Raw genomic sequence first — 14,176 nt, forward strand, 5'->3', positions numbered from 1 at the left:
GGACAAGGTTTTTTCCGGATGCCCCAAACATTCGAAAAGGGGATTCATCAGAGAAAATCACTACCCCAGTTCCCAGCAGTCCAATCTCTGCACCTTTTGCAGAATATCAGTCTGTCCCTGATGATTTTTCCTGAAAAGAAGTGGCTTCTTTGCTGCCCCTCTTGACACCAGGCCATCCTCCAAAAGTCTTCTCCTCACTGTGCGTGCAGATGCACTCACACCTGCCTGCTGCCATTCCTGAGCAAGCTCTGCACTGGTGGTGCCCCAATCCCGCAGTTGAATCAACTGTAGGAGACTGTCCTGGCGCTTGTTGGACTTTCTTGGGCGCCCTGAAGCCTTCCTCACAAATGCAGTGGAAATGTTTTTTTTTTTGGGATTAAGTTCATTTTCATGGCAAAGAGGGACTTTGCAATTTATTGAAATTCATCTGATCACTCTTCATAACATTCTGAAGTACATTCAGACTTTGTGTAAATTAATATTTGTGTCATTCTCAAAACGTATGGCCACAGCTGTATATTGACAGCTGCTGCCCCCATGGTAGTCAAAATACCTAAAGGTGCTGCCCCCATGACTGTCAAAATACCTGAACAGTAATGGGCTGCAGTCACTGTTTAGCTGGGAATTTTCCACCTAACTCCTTTGATATTTAGATCAAAGTTTGTTGAGCCGAGTGGTGCCGACAGGGCAACCTACTGCTGGATTTGCACCAAATGCAGCTAAAAATGGCCAATATTCGAGCAATGCATGGCCAGCTTTATATTTTATTATGTATTTGTGTGGAAGTGGCTATCTTGTTAGAGGCAGAGTTTGTCTTCCTCAAGTCAGAATTTTAAATAAGGAGAGCAGCACAACAGTGAAACCACAGAATCCCACTCCAGATCTTCTTAGACTAATAGTCAAAGGCAGCAGTGCCTTAGATCCTACACCGCAGATACACAACTATGAGGCTGTAGGCGCAGTAGTGCCTAGGCACACTCGCAAACCAGGAAGTGCACTGCTATTTTCAGGAGAAATCTCATGATGCACTCTTTTCATGCATAGTAGTTTTGTTAGTGTTTTTGTTATTGATTTAACTGTAGGCACAAAAGAATGGTACCTTCATGCTAGGTATGGTGAAACCTTTAGACTTGTAGGTCAAATGCCTCCATATGTTTTCCCATGCAAAACCTTATGTTCCAAGGTGGATTAGTATAGAGCTAATATTGGTGGTAACCATAAAGCCCCGTACACACGTACCGATGGTCGGCATACAAATGTTCCTCTTTTCTCCCCGGGATGTCGGTGTCTGTTGAAAGTGCAAAGACAGCACAAGGACAGCACAAGAATTTTGTCTGCAGACTTCAGCTGACTGCAGAAGTGATGTCATGTAATGGTTAACTTTCCCTGTGTTTTTAATTTTCTGAGCATGCCCAGTCTTGCAAATCTGCGGTCTGTCGGCCGAATTCTGTACTGACAGGCGAACAATCGTCCGTTCTGGTGTCCGCAGACAAAAATTTTCATGTTTGCAAGAAAGACTTTTGTCCGCGGATTGTGCGCAGACATCTGTCGGAGGCACCATACTAACACGCGTACAATCGGCAGATCCTTCGTCCACCGACGTTTGTATGCCGACGATCGGTACGTGTGTACGGGCCTTAAGTCTATAGTCAAAAGATGGCTCAGTTCACTCACATTTTTATTTATTAGTCCAAATATAGTGCAGTTTGGATTGCCACCTGCCAGCTCCCAGGGGTTCAATGGCTGAACTTTATACTATTCAGCACTGGACTCACCTAAAAGTGTAACTCTAGTTTTTTTTTTTAGAATATAAAAGTGAGTGAGGATACGACACCTACTAACAAACACATGTAAGATTACTCATATAAAAAAAAAACACATTACAAAATAAGGTATATGTGTATATATATTATAAAAACATCAAAGAAAGCAAAATCAAAGGTCAGTACATGAACCATGTCAAAATTGTCTTAATTATCATCACTCCTCGTTACACCAAAAACTTGCAGCAGTCTATATCAAGCACAGAGCAGTAGACCAATACATGGGGAAAGATAAAAACAGGAAAAACAAAATGAGCTATATAACAAATGTATTAAAAGTTTAAAAAAAAATAGAAAAATAAACAATGTAAAATAACAAGGAAATTATAAAAAATAAGAAATATTATTTATTTTGCTCTTTTATACAATAAAGGGGATTGTTTTTGGAGTGCAGCCATCCAGATCTTCTTTTCTTATGTAGCACTGCCCATAGGGAGCTGCTGAGATTGGATTCCCCTGGGTTACCCATAACAACAGTCTGTTAAACTTATCACTTTAAGTCCTTGGCTCAGTCAATGAACAGTCCAGGGGTTTTGTTTTTTTTTGTATTTTATTTGGAACTGGGATGGGAGAAGGGATGAGTGGGATACTCCAACTAGAACTATGCACAATCCTGAGGACAACTAACTGTAGTGTGTGTGTGTGCGGCAAGGCCCCTGCTTCACTTTGCCACTGAAGTGAAGATGAAGAATCTGAACTCCTGTTTAGGTTACTTTTCAGAGTCTAACTTGGCACCCCCTTTCTCTCTTGCTGTGTGTGCTGAACTCCTGTCCACTGACATTCTACTGGAGTGGTCCCCTTCCTGGGCAAACCCCCGGCAAGCTTCCTGGTACTTACAGACACTGTTTTTCCTTGGGTTGCTTCAACTCCCTTGTCAGCATCCACTGGACCTCCCGGATCAGCACCACACCTCTAGTTCACCAGGCTGACTGCCTGTGACTATCTTCCATACTGACAGGAGAAGAGACAGCCGTCACCCTGCTCCTGGGACCTGGTTTCCTGCCCAAAGACACCCTGTGACATGTGCCCTTGGCTTTTATAACATATCTCAGGATGCACCACTGCTTGTGCCAACCCACTGAGATAGTTACAAAAGCCTGTGTGTCACTAGCTGGGTTTCCTCCACTGTCAAACAGGCTCCCATATTGGATACAGTGGGGACACTCCCTCAGACCACACATGGACACATGTAACAGGCCTAACTATCAATCAGGCTCTCCTGATAAGCATGCAGAGCAAAAACTATACTTTCCCTTGCACCCATCTAGGAGGGTGCTACACCTACTTTCTGTATCAGTACTACTTGCCCTGAGAAGAAGGGAACACCCCAAAATCTTGTCCTGAAAAATTAGCTATTAGTGCAAGTAATAAAAAAGTATCACAGACAGTACTCAGTTGTTTGTTTGAATACAATTGTGGTGATATTACTCTGTTCTATAAAAGATACCCACCAAGGCATCTAATATTTCATGCATACAAACACTTTAATATTATAGTAGATGGAACCTGATGATATTTTACATTTTTTATGGTATAAAAGGTTATTATATTTTATGAATTGGCCTTGGGCCTTATGGGTCTTACTTCTTTATTTCCCTTGCTATAACAAATTTAAGTTGGATAGGTTCTGTGCCAACCTTTTTATGTGGTTATTCTATGTTATTTATGTATATTTTTTCTTACAAAGATAGAACATTGTTTATTAATCCCTGTGGGCAGGAAAAAAAAAACAAGTTAACCCTCCCCTACTTTATCCAAAACTAAAAAAAAAAATTTGCCTAGAGATGCACTTTTATACATATTTTCTCAAACTGACTTCCAAATTGGTGAATTTGCTTATAAGTGCCTGAGCAATCTCAGATTAGTAATAAAAAGCTGCAGTGCCTGAATCTTTTTGGCATAGATAGAAATACTCCACATGATGCCCTGAAGTGTTCACTCTGCCTAATACTGCATAAAACATTCCCAGATAAAAGAAGAGTGCTGTCACATGAGTCATGGCCTTTTATTCTATTAATTGAATTGAATGAATAAGAAGGGCTTTGCTGGCATTAGAGTCCCGAAATGCAAACTCCATTTATAGAGCACACAGCAATGTTTTATAAATGTGCTGAAATTTTTATTTTATTTTATTTTAAGCAGGGGTATAGTCACAAATGGGCACCGTCGTTCAAAATGTCTGGAATATTGATGATGCTTATTTCAGTGGTATTGGTTTGTGTAATGTCATAACCTATGCTTTCTTTAAGGTTCATACAGATATTGGTTTTCTACATGCTATATTCTTTATGCTGTATATGACCTGTGGTATAAACATTTGTCTTTTTGTTACATTGTAACTTCAAAACTTTTATAAGGTTGTTTTTTTAACAGTTAAAAACTGTATTTAAAGTTTTAAAAGTAAAATATATCAAGCAATACCATAGAATAAGTTTCAGAAATTAGCACAATACAAGCAAAGATATATAATTCATAAGAACCTCACAGAATGTACAGGTTAGAAATTGAATCAGGCAATAAGAAATTGGTAACATATACAGTACTATCTCAACAGAAATATCTTCAAGCACATAATGAAAGAGGGGAAGGTGGGTAAACAACGTTTTTTATTGTAAAAAAAACAAACCGGCCCATTGAGGGCACAGAATGACTGAAAATTTCCACACTGATAGAAAAAAAAAAAAAGCTAAAAATTATATGTAATTTTTCTATACTTCAAATTCATTCCAGGCTGCCTTACACGTCCATGTACCCTTTATGCCCCATTTGCAGGCTACTGTATGTGTGAGAAATGTCAGAAATGTCAGCACATTGGCATTATTGGTGACCAAGGGGTGAAATGTCACTGAACAGGACATACTTAGCTTCTTCCCCTCTGGCAGTGCCCTCCAATAAAAGGATGAAATAACTGGTCAAACAATGGGTGCTGTGACTTCTCCTGGAACAGCAAGCAACAGGTCATTATAACAAAGTAGCCAATACCTCATGAGGATCAACATACTTATAAGATCCAACCACAAGGTGCCACTGACTAATATAGCAGTAGGCTACAGTATATATGTACAGGCTGGTGGATGTGCCACATAAAGCAAGCATTGGTCTTTGACACCTTGTCATATACACACTGCAGCAGGCAGCCACAATAATTATAGTGACCACACTGAACTGGCTTAAAAAGACAAAAAAAAAAAAACATAGAAAGCATTCATATTTTATCAACAGTTAGAATAGGCCCAGCCCTTGGACACTCAGTGCTGCTGCAAGAGCCACTCTTACCTGAACACCAACCGCCATCATAACCGACGCAGCAATCTCCTTAGTCAAGGAGACTTCTTGGCCAGCAGTGTGGCCGCTGCTGTCTCCAAGACCGCTGTTGTTACACCCATCGAACGAGTCAAGCCGTTGCTGCAAGTCCAAAATGTAAGCAAACAAATCACAGCTGAAAAGCAATACAAAGAAATCATTGACTGCATTGTCCGTAATCCCAAAGAACAAGATTTCTTGTCCTTCTGATGTGGTAACCTCCCCAATATGACCAGGTTTTTCCCAACCCAGGCCCTCAACTTTCTCTTCAAAGACAAGTACAAGAAGATCTTCCTTGATGGTGTTGACAAGAGGACCCAGTTCTGGCATTACTTTACCAGAAACCTGGCATCCAATGGAGCTGCTGGAGCCACCTCCTTGTGCTTCATCTACCCATTTGACTTTGTTCAAACCGTCTAGCTGCTTATATTGGAAAGGCTGGCGCTGACAGAGAATTCAAGGGTCTGAGTAATTGCATTGTCGATATTTTCAGATCCAATGGGCTTAAAGGTCTCTACCAAGGCTTCAATGTGTCTGTCCAGGGAATCATCATTTGCAGCTTATTTTTGGACTCTACGACACAGCTAAAGGTATGCTTCCAGATCCCAAGAACACACACATAATCGTCAGCTGGATGATTGCTCAGACAGTAACAGCAGTGGCCGGCTTTGTCTCTTACCCATTTGATATAGTCTGTCGTCATCAGGCTTGGACTGGGACAAAAAATAGGCCCGGGCATTTTGGACTGAGCAGCCCCCGGAGGGGGGGGGGGGGGGGCGTGGCGGGGCGGGCGTGGCGTTCGTCGGGATGGTTGATGACGGGATTTAGTGTTCCAGCCCTAATTCCTGCACCTTCACACCTCAGATCAGCCCCAATTCCTGCACCTTCACACCTCAGATCACCCCAATTCCTGCACTATCACACCTCAGATCAGCCCCAATTCCTGCACCTTCACACCTCAGATCAGCCCCAATTCCTGCACTATCACACATCAGATCACCCCAATTCCTGCACCTTCACAAATCAGATCACCCCAATTCATGCACCTTCACACCTCAGATCAGCCCCTGGTAGGCTGGCACTGGCAGCAACAATTTAATTCAAATCAGGATTTCTTCTGCAAACAGGCTGACCTGGCACTGGCAGGCATAGTACTAGACTAGTACTATGCCTGGCTGCCAGTGCCAGGCCAGCCTATTTGCAGAAGAAATCCTGATTTGAATTTAATTGTTAATGCCAGTGCCAGCCTATTTGCAGAAGAAATCCCGATTTCTTTGAATAAAATTGTTGCTGCCAGTGCCAGCCCAGCCTGTCTGCAAAAGAAATCCCTAAGTAGAAGTCACTCCTCTCTCCAGTCCTCCACTTACCTTGGGTGTGCTGTGTGGTGTGGCTGCCGAGTGTTCCCGCTGGACATAGTACAGGAGATGGTCAGAGACTGCAAACATGATACAAGAGATGGTCAGAGACTACGGACCTGATACAAGAGATGGTCAGAGACTGAAGACATGATACAGGAGATGGTCAGAGACTGAAGACATGATACAGGAGATGGTCAGAGACTGAGGACATGATACAGGAGATGGTCAGAGACTGAGGACATGATACAGGAGATGGTCACAGACTGAGGACATGATACAGGAGATGGTCACAGACTGAGGACATGATACAGGAGGTGGTCACAGACTGAGGACATGATACAGGAGATGGTCACAGACTGAGGACATGATACAGGAGATGGTCAGAGACTACGAACATGATACAGGAGATGGTCACAGACTGAGGACATGATACAAGAGATGGTCAGAGACTACGGACATGATACAGGAGATGGTCACAGACTGAGGACATGATACAGGAGATGGTCACAGACTGAGGACATGATACAGGAGATGGTCACAGACTGAGGACATGATGCAGGAGATGGTCACAGACTGAGGACATGATACAGGAGATGGTCACAGACTGAGGACATGATACAGGAGATGGTCACAGACTGAGGACATGATACAGGAAATGGTCACAGACTGAGGACATGATACAGGAGATGGTCACAGACTGAGGACATGATACAGGAGATGGTCAGAGACTACGGACATGATACAGGAGATGGTCAGAGACTGCGGACATGATACAGGAGATGGTCAGAGACTGCGGACATGATACAGGAGATGGTCAGAGACTGCGGACATGATACAGGAGATGGTCAGAGACTGCGGACATGATACAGGAGATGGTCAGAGACTGCAGACATGATACAGGAGAGATTGCAGATGTGATACAAGAGAAGGTCAGAGACTGCAGACATGATAGAAGATAGGAAACGAGGGGGGCTGGAGAGCACAGGGAAAGCAGATAGCACTGGAGGAGCTGAAGGGCAGGGGGGGGGGGTACTGGAGAGAATTAAGGGGGGGGGGTTTGGAAAGCATTGCAGGGGGGTTGGAAAGCGCAGGGTGTGGATAGCACTGGGGGGAGGGGGATGGAGAGCACGGTGGGGACTGGAAATCACTTAGCCAGGGAGCACAGGGGGTGGAGAGCACTGGGGGAGCTAGAGAGCATAGGGGGAGATGAAAAGCACTGTGGGGACTTGAAGAGCACGGGGGGGGGCTAAAGAGCACAGGGGGGGGCTAAAGAGCACAGGGGGGGCTAAAGAGCACGGGGGGGTGAAGAGCACAGGGGGGGTGAAGAGCACAGGGGGGTGAAGAGCACAGGGGGGGAGAAGATCACTGGGGGAGGGTTAAGATCACTGGGGGAGGATTAAGATCACTGGGGGAGGGTTAAGATCACTGGGGGGAGGGTTAAGATCACTGGGGGGGAGGGTTAAGATCACTGGGGGGGAGGGTTAAGATCACTGGGGGGGAGGGTTAAGATCACTGGGGGAGAGGGTTAGGATCACTGGGGGGGAGGGTTAAGATCACTGGGGGGGGGGTTAAGATCACTGGGGGGAGGGTTAAGATCACTGGGGGGGGGGGGTTAAGATCACTGGGGTGGAGGGTTAAGATCACTGGGGGGCAGTAAAAGAAGTTGAATATGAGGGGGATGGGACAGCTCAGCTGCATATAGAGAAATTGATATTTCCATATTTCTCCTGCAGCCGCAGACTGCCTGCCGAAGGGAGGAGGGGAATCAGGCATCCATCCAGCGGCAGCAGGATCCGGAAGAGGGAAACATCAAATCCTCTATATGAAGCCGCCCCATCCCCCTCCTAATCAGTAGCAGTACACACGGGGGCTGCACAGCACTGCAGGCACTGGCGTGAGGAGTCTCACTTACCTTCTCTCCCCAGCTCGCTGCCACCGCCACCGCCCCCGCCCCCTGAGAGCCGCCCGGATTCGGAGTGAAGGAGCTGCCATCTGCAGCTGCTTGCTTGGATGGCCGATGCTGCAAGTGTGGGCTGTGCTGCTGGCCGCGCCGGGCAGGACACCGGCACGGCGGGAAGGAACACACACCGATATACTACATGAAGTTTAGGAACATACTTCTGTTGACTTCCGGCTCCGCGGCCAATCAGCCTTCTGCTCAGGGGGGGTGTGACTCACACCCCCCCTGAGCAGAAGGCTGATTGGCCGCGGAGCCGGTGTAGCTGGCAAGTACACCGGCCGCGGCCGCCGCAGTGAGGGAAAATGAATGTCTGGCTTCTACATTCTACTGTGAGGAGTCGGACTGAGTGAGAGCCGGCGCCGCGGCCCACCGGGAATATGCCCGGTCTGCCCGATGGCCGGTCCGACCCTGGTCGTCATATGATGATGCAGTCTGTAAGAAAAGGAGCTGAGATCATGTACAGTGGCATACGTGACTGCTGAAGAAAGATTGCAAGAGATGATGGTAGCAAGGCTTTCTTTAAGGGTGCCTGGTCCAACATGCTCAGATAAATGAGTGGTGCTTTTGTCTTGGTCTTGTATGATTAACTAAATCCTTGTTCAGATGTGTGTAACCTGGCATGCTGTATTATATAACATACCCTGAATGTTATGGACTTTGTTTTTTTTTTGTCAAGCACACTTTTTAATTAAAAATGTAACTGGTAATTATACTGGTTGAAATTTCGGGGAAATAATTGCATTCCATTTCACCAGCTTTGCACATTAACATAAATAATTTCTTTAAACCAATTACTGTATTTTCTGGCATATAAGACTACTTTTGAACCTCAAAAAAATCTCCCAAAAATGGGGGGTCGTCTTATATGCCGAGTATAATATCTCCAAGGTAACCTAAGTATAAGTATTACCGGTAGATGTAATCTCTCAGAACACTGGCTGTGTGGAAATCCTGTACCGGTATACCGTATGTACTGTAGCTTCGGCTTCATACAGTATACCGCGCTGAGCCAATAAGGGAGAGCGATGTATTCTATTATTGAATGCAAAGCCTACTCGGATTGGCGGAGTAACATCAGCCCGCCTCTCTGACTCTGCCAATCCGAGCAGGCTTTGCATTCAATAATAGAATCCATTGTTCACTGTGATTGGCTCAGCGCGGTATACTGTATGTAGCCGAAGCTACAGTACATACGGTATACCGGTACAGGATTCCCGCACAGCCATCGTCTTGAGATTACATCTACTGGTAATACTTGTACTTAGGATACCTTGGAGATATTATGAGAGATTACATGTATTACAGTACTTGGGGTACCTTGGAGATCTATGAGAAATCTGATGTTTTTCAATTGTGTTGTCTTGCTTTGGAAGGGGGGTAGTCTTATACGGCGAGTATAGCCCAAAACCTATGTTTTAACTTGAAAATTAGGGGGGTCGTCTTATACGCCCAGTCGTCTTATACGCAAATACGGTACTACCAGTGGGGCCTGCATTTCTAGTGCACATCTGATAGCAGGTGGGCTTACTTGATTGGACTCCATTTAACGTTTCCTTTATTTTTTAATTCAGTCATTTATGTTTTTAAATAACCTAGGTTGGTTGAAATAAAAAATATGGATCTAGAAAAGATATTGATTATTTCTGGTGGTTGCTAAGATGCACTATACAAGCACAACCCAAGAGTTGCATGTAATGAAACAGATCTGGGTCCTACTTGCAGCAAAACAAAGGTGAACAATTGATTAATGGCGAGAATGTGTGATCTTTAAAATCCCAGAGATGTTTTAAAACCTCTCTAACTGGTTTACCCCTGTCCTCTTTTCCCCCTAAAAAAAAGAGCAAGAAACAATCCCTGCATCACACAAACTTCCCGAGTGGGGGGGGAGGGGAGAGACACTGGCTCCATCAACGCTGCCCATAACCTTGATATATGATCTGCCGATCTATGAGTAGACATTTTGCTTTATCCAGTGTTTTTTGCCTTATTAAAAACTTCTATACTTTACCATTAGATTTAAACAATCACATCTGTAAACTCCTAATAGTTTAAAGATAATGGTACCGTACTATATTTTGCCTGATAAATGTATGTGCCATTAATGACTGTAACCCAGGTACTTTTGTATTGTTTGAAAATAGCATGGCATATTCTGGAATTCTCCATTAAACTAAGACCTGAATTCTAAAGAATAAACATATTAAGGTGTGGTGCTATCTTCAAATATGCAGTCCAAAGATTCAGACAATTAACTGTACAACAAAGCAAACCCAGAAAGATTAAACAACAAGCACTGGTCAAAGCAGTCTGTTGAAAGAACAATCGGTGATACAAAGCTTTTCTTTGTTCAGTGATCTAACAAATATATATTCATGGTAATATCTGCAGTCAATAAAACACTACCGTGGGCATAAAATAGAAGGACTGTTGGGTGGGGAGGTAGATGAGCTGTCTAATGATACAGTACATGTCACTTATTTCTAGGGCTGCCACTCTTACGTACTATTTTCAGTGTTTTTTCATATTTCATAGTTTTCTATTTAGGATTTCCAGATTGCATATTGCTCACAGAGTTAATGGTCTCTGCATTGTCAGTGGATATCAATGTTCTGGCCTTACAAGTTAACAAATGTATTGCTTTTGTACAGCCTAGTACAAACTACTAGCATTTTTTTTTTCAACCCAGCGGGTTGAACGAAAAAAAAAAACTGACAGCTCAGGTTGGAGCAGCTGTACTATTCATCTGATGTTAGTATAGCGATCTTCCCTGCTGTTTTATTGTGTTCTGACAGGGGAAAGGCCCCCCAGCAGGGAGACGGATTTGGAGTCAGTCAGCAGACCTTTTTTGGTCATGCCCCTTCGACAGAAGTTGGCTGTACACATGGGCAAAATGTCGGCCAGTTTCTATTAAACCAGCCAATGCTGCCCGACATTTGGCTCGTCTGTACGGGGCTTAAAGCGGAGTTCCGGCCACAGAATCGTTTTTTTTTTTATCAATACTTCCCAAACTGTCACCCCCCCCCCCCCCTTCATACATCAACTAATCCTTTTTTTTACAGTATAGTAATCGACTGTGTGTAAATGGATGCCCTGCTTCCTGGTTCGAGATGGAGGGGGGCCGGTGAATGCAGCGTGAAATCTCGCGCATGCCCAGTACTATGCGATCGGCATAGTATAGGGATGCCTATCATCGCGTTATTTCCTGTTTGCAAATAACGCGATGAGAGGAGCGGCCGGCCGCCGAGGGAGGAAGTGGAAGGAAAGGTGAGTATATTTTCTTCAATAATAAGGTAAGTAAAAAAAAAAAAAATCGTAACTACCCATTTGTTTTTCAGGTAACAAATAGCAAGCGGATGGCCCCAAAATCGATTAGGTCGATTTTGTGGCCGGAACTCCGCTTTAAGAAGAATTCATTATCTGATGAGATTAGTGCGGCTATCTTAGTGTTTTATGTGAACTTATAGGTATGTATATATAGGTTTAGTCATGTCCAACTCTTGATGATGTTATGGGCCAGTTCTCTGGCACCATGACCGCTTGAAAGCCTTATTTCCATAGAATTTTCTTGGCAATTTTTTTACTATGAGGTGGGTAGCCAGGTCTTTCCTCAACCCTTCTTAAAAAGGCTTAGCAGTGGCATGCAGAAACAATTTGTACACACATACTAGGACCAATTTAGACAAACACCATTTATCGTACCAGCATTTCTTTGGGGTTTGGGAGGAAAGCCATGTACACAGGAAGAACAGGCAAACTCCATGCACATAGTGCACTGGCTGAAATATAAATCAAACACCTACCTGCAGGGCATAAGCGCTAACCACTAAGCAGTGTTCCAACCCATTTGATCCTTACTCCACTCTATTTAGAACAAAAAAACAACAGGTGGAGCAGGGGTGGGTGCTTAACCATTGGCCCGCGGAGCCCTCTGGTGTGGCCCGCAACCTCCTGCTCTGGATGGCTAGTTGCCAAGCCCAGATCACGGGTTGCTGACCCCCCATCCCAGAGCATCAGTGTTGTGAATGAAGCCGGCGGTAGACAAAGCAAGCGGCTGTGGAGCAGAGTAGCATAAGTCGATGCTTCCTGTACACCAAATGCACTCTGCCTGGGACAGCAACAGCCAGCGATATCTAAGTGGAAGATTGCAATTAAAGATACATTTATTTCTAATATCACAGTGTACATATGGGTATATCTCTTCTGCAGTGGTTACTGAACTGCTTTCAAACTGATCCACAGGTGCAGTGCAGTGCACCTGTGGGTTACCTGCACGGAGCCATAGACTACTGTTATTACCTGCAGGTTTGGTGCGCTTTCAGAAAGTGCACTACACCTGCAGGATATAATAGAAGTCTATGGTAAAGTGCAGCTAACCCACTGGAAAGCCACAGGTGCACTGTGCTGCACCCGCTGTGAAAGCAGCCTTAGGCCCCTTTCACACAATTGGTCTGACCCAAACAGACCCTCCATTCCCCTCTATGAAACGGCAGATGTAAACGGACTTGTGTCCGTTTACACCCACCTACCTCCAATCCGATCCGTTAAAAAAAAGAAGAAGGGGGTCAGTCTGGGTGGATCAGGTCAGAGGGCCCATACAGTAGAGTGGGCTGTCTCTGTGTCGGCTCTGCATATGCAGAGTGGACACGGATCTGTCGTCCGCCTGCTCCGCTCATTATGGCCCTCGACCAAGTCACTTAAGTGGCCCTCGCTATTCAAAAGGTTGGGCACCCCCGAGGAAGAGGCTATGGTTCCACTTTATATAGTGATGACCATATAAACATTAGCTTTTTTGCTTGTTTTTTATTTTATTCATATTGGTTCATATGGTCTGAGCTTGCATATCTAGGCACTCAGCACACATCCGAGATATTACTTTTGAAAAAATCAGATAAAAAATGTACTCACCCTAATTTTTGCACTGGTACCTCTTAGCAATGTCTAATACTAACACTTATTATGCAAGAAGATTACCTAAATTTAGCATTGATAAGTAGACACTAATTTGTGCACCTGTGTGAATATCCCGGATGCAATTTAACAAAAACAAAAAGCACATTCAGTATTGCCTGTACATTCCTGGTTCACCCTGCTGCTGCTATCTGTACAGAAGTAATAATACTGGTTCAGTATATACTTCTATTTAAACTACATTTAGCTTTACAGCTGGAGTTCAGCTTTAAATCTTCTAGTTTCCTCCAACTTTAAAAAATGTGACTTATTGGCTCTTACCCAAACGTTGGATGTACTGCATATAAACACGCATTACTGCAGTACATACATTAGGCTGTAGGGATTTGAAGGGGCAAGGACCGAAATTAAAGGTTAAAGTGCAGCTCTGGCCACAACAGATTTTGGTTAGAGTCAGGCCCGGACTGGGACAAAAAATAGGCCTGGGCATTTTTGACTGAGCAGCCCTGGAGGGGGGTGACAGGGGCGTGACAGGGGCGTGGTGGGGCGGGGCGTTCATTGGGATGGTTGATGACAGGATTTAATGTTCCAGGATGTGTGGATTCGATTACGGTACCTTTTTTAGTTTAATCTGACAGACTGGGTCCAATTTAGATCAGAGCTGCCATATGATGCTGTTTTTTTTGTTTTACTTTAAATCCTGTTCTGATGGTTGAGTCCTAAAAATAGTATGACGCAGCACAAGATGAGGGTTACTCTAATCAAGGGGTAGACAACCTTTTTGGGCACAGTGTGCCGAAAAATGTTTTAAAAGAAATTGGGAG

At 44.3% G+C, this 14,176-nt stretch overlaps 1 pseudogene across 1 annotated transcript; it reads left to right on the forward strand.

The window, feature by feature from the left end:
* Window positions 1–5,103: 5,103 nt before the first annotated feature.
* On the forward strand, window positions 5,104–8,985 carry LOC309556446 (ADP/ATP translocase 2-like; annotated as a pseudogene). Its single transcript has 2 exons — window positions 5,104–5,817; window positions 8,852–8,985. The product of its transcript is annotated as an ADP/ATP translocase 2-like (transcript).
* The last annotated feature ends 5,191 nt before the right edge of the window (window positions 8,986–14,176 follow it).

Source organism: Pelophylax lessonae, assembly GCF_965119305.1.
Source record: "Pelophylax lessonae genome assembly, chromosome: 5".
NCBI lineage: Eukaryota > Metazoa > Chordata > Amphibia > Anura > Ranidae > Pelophylax > Pelophylax lessonae.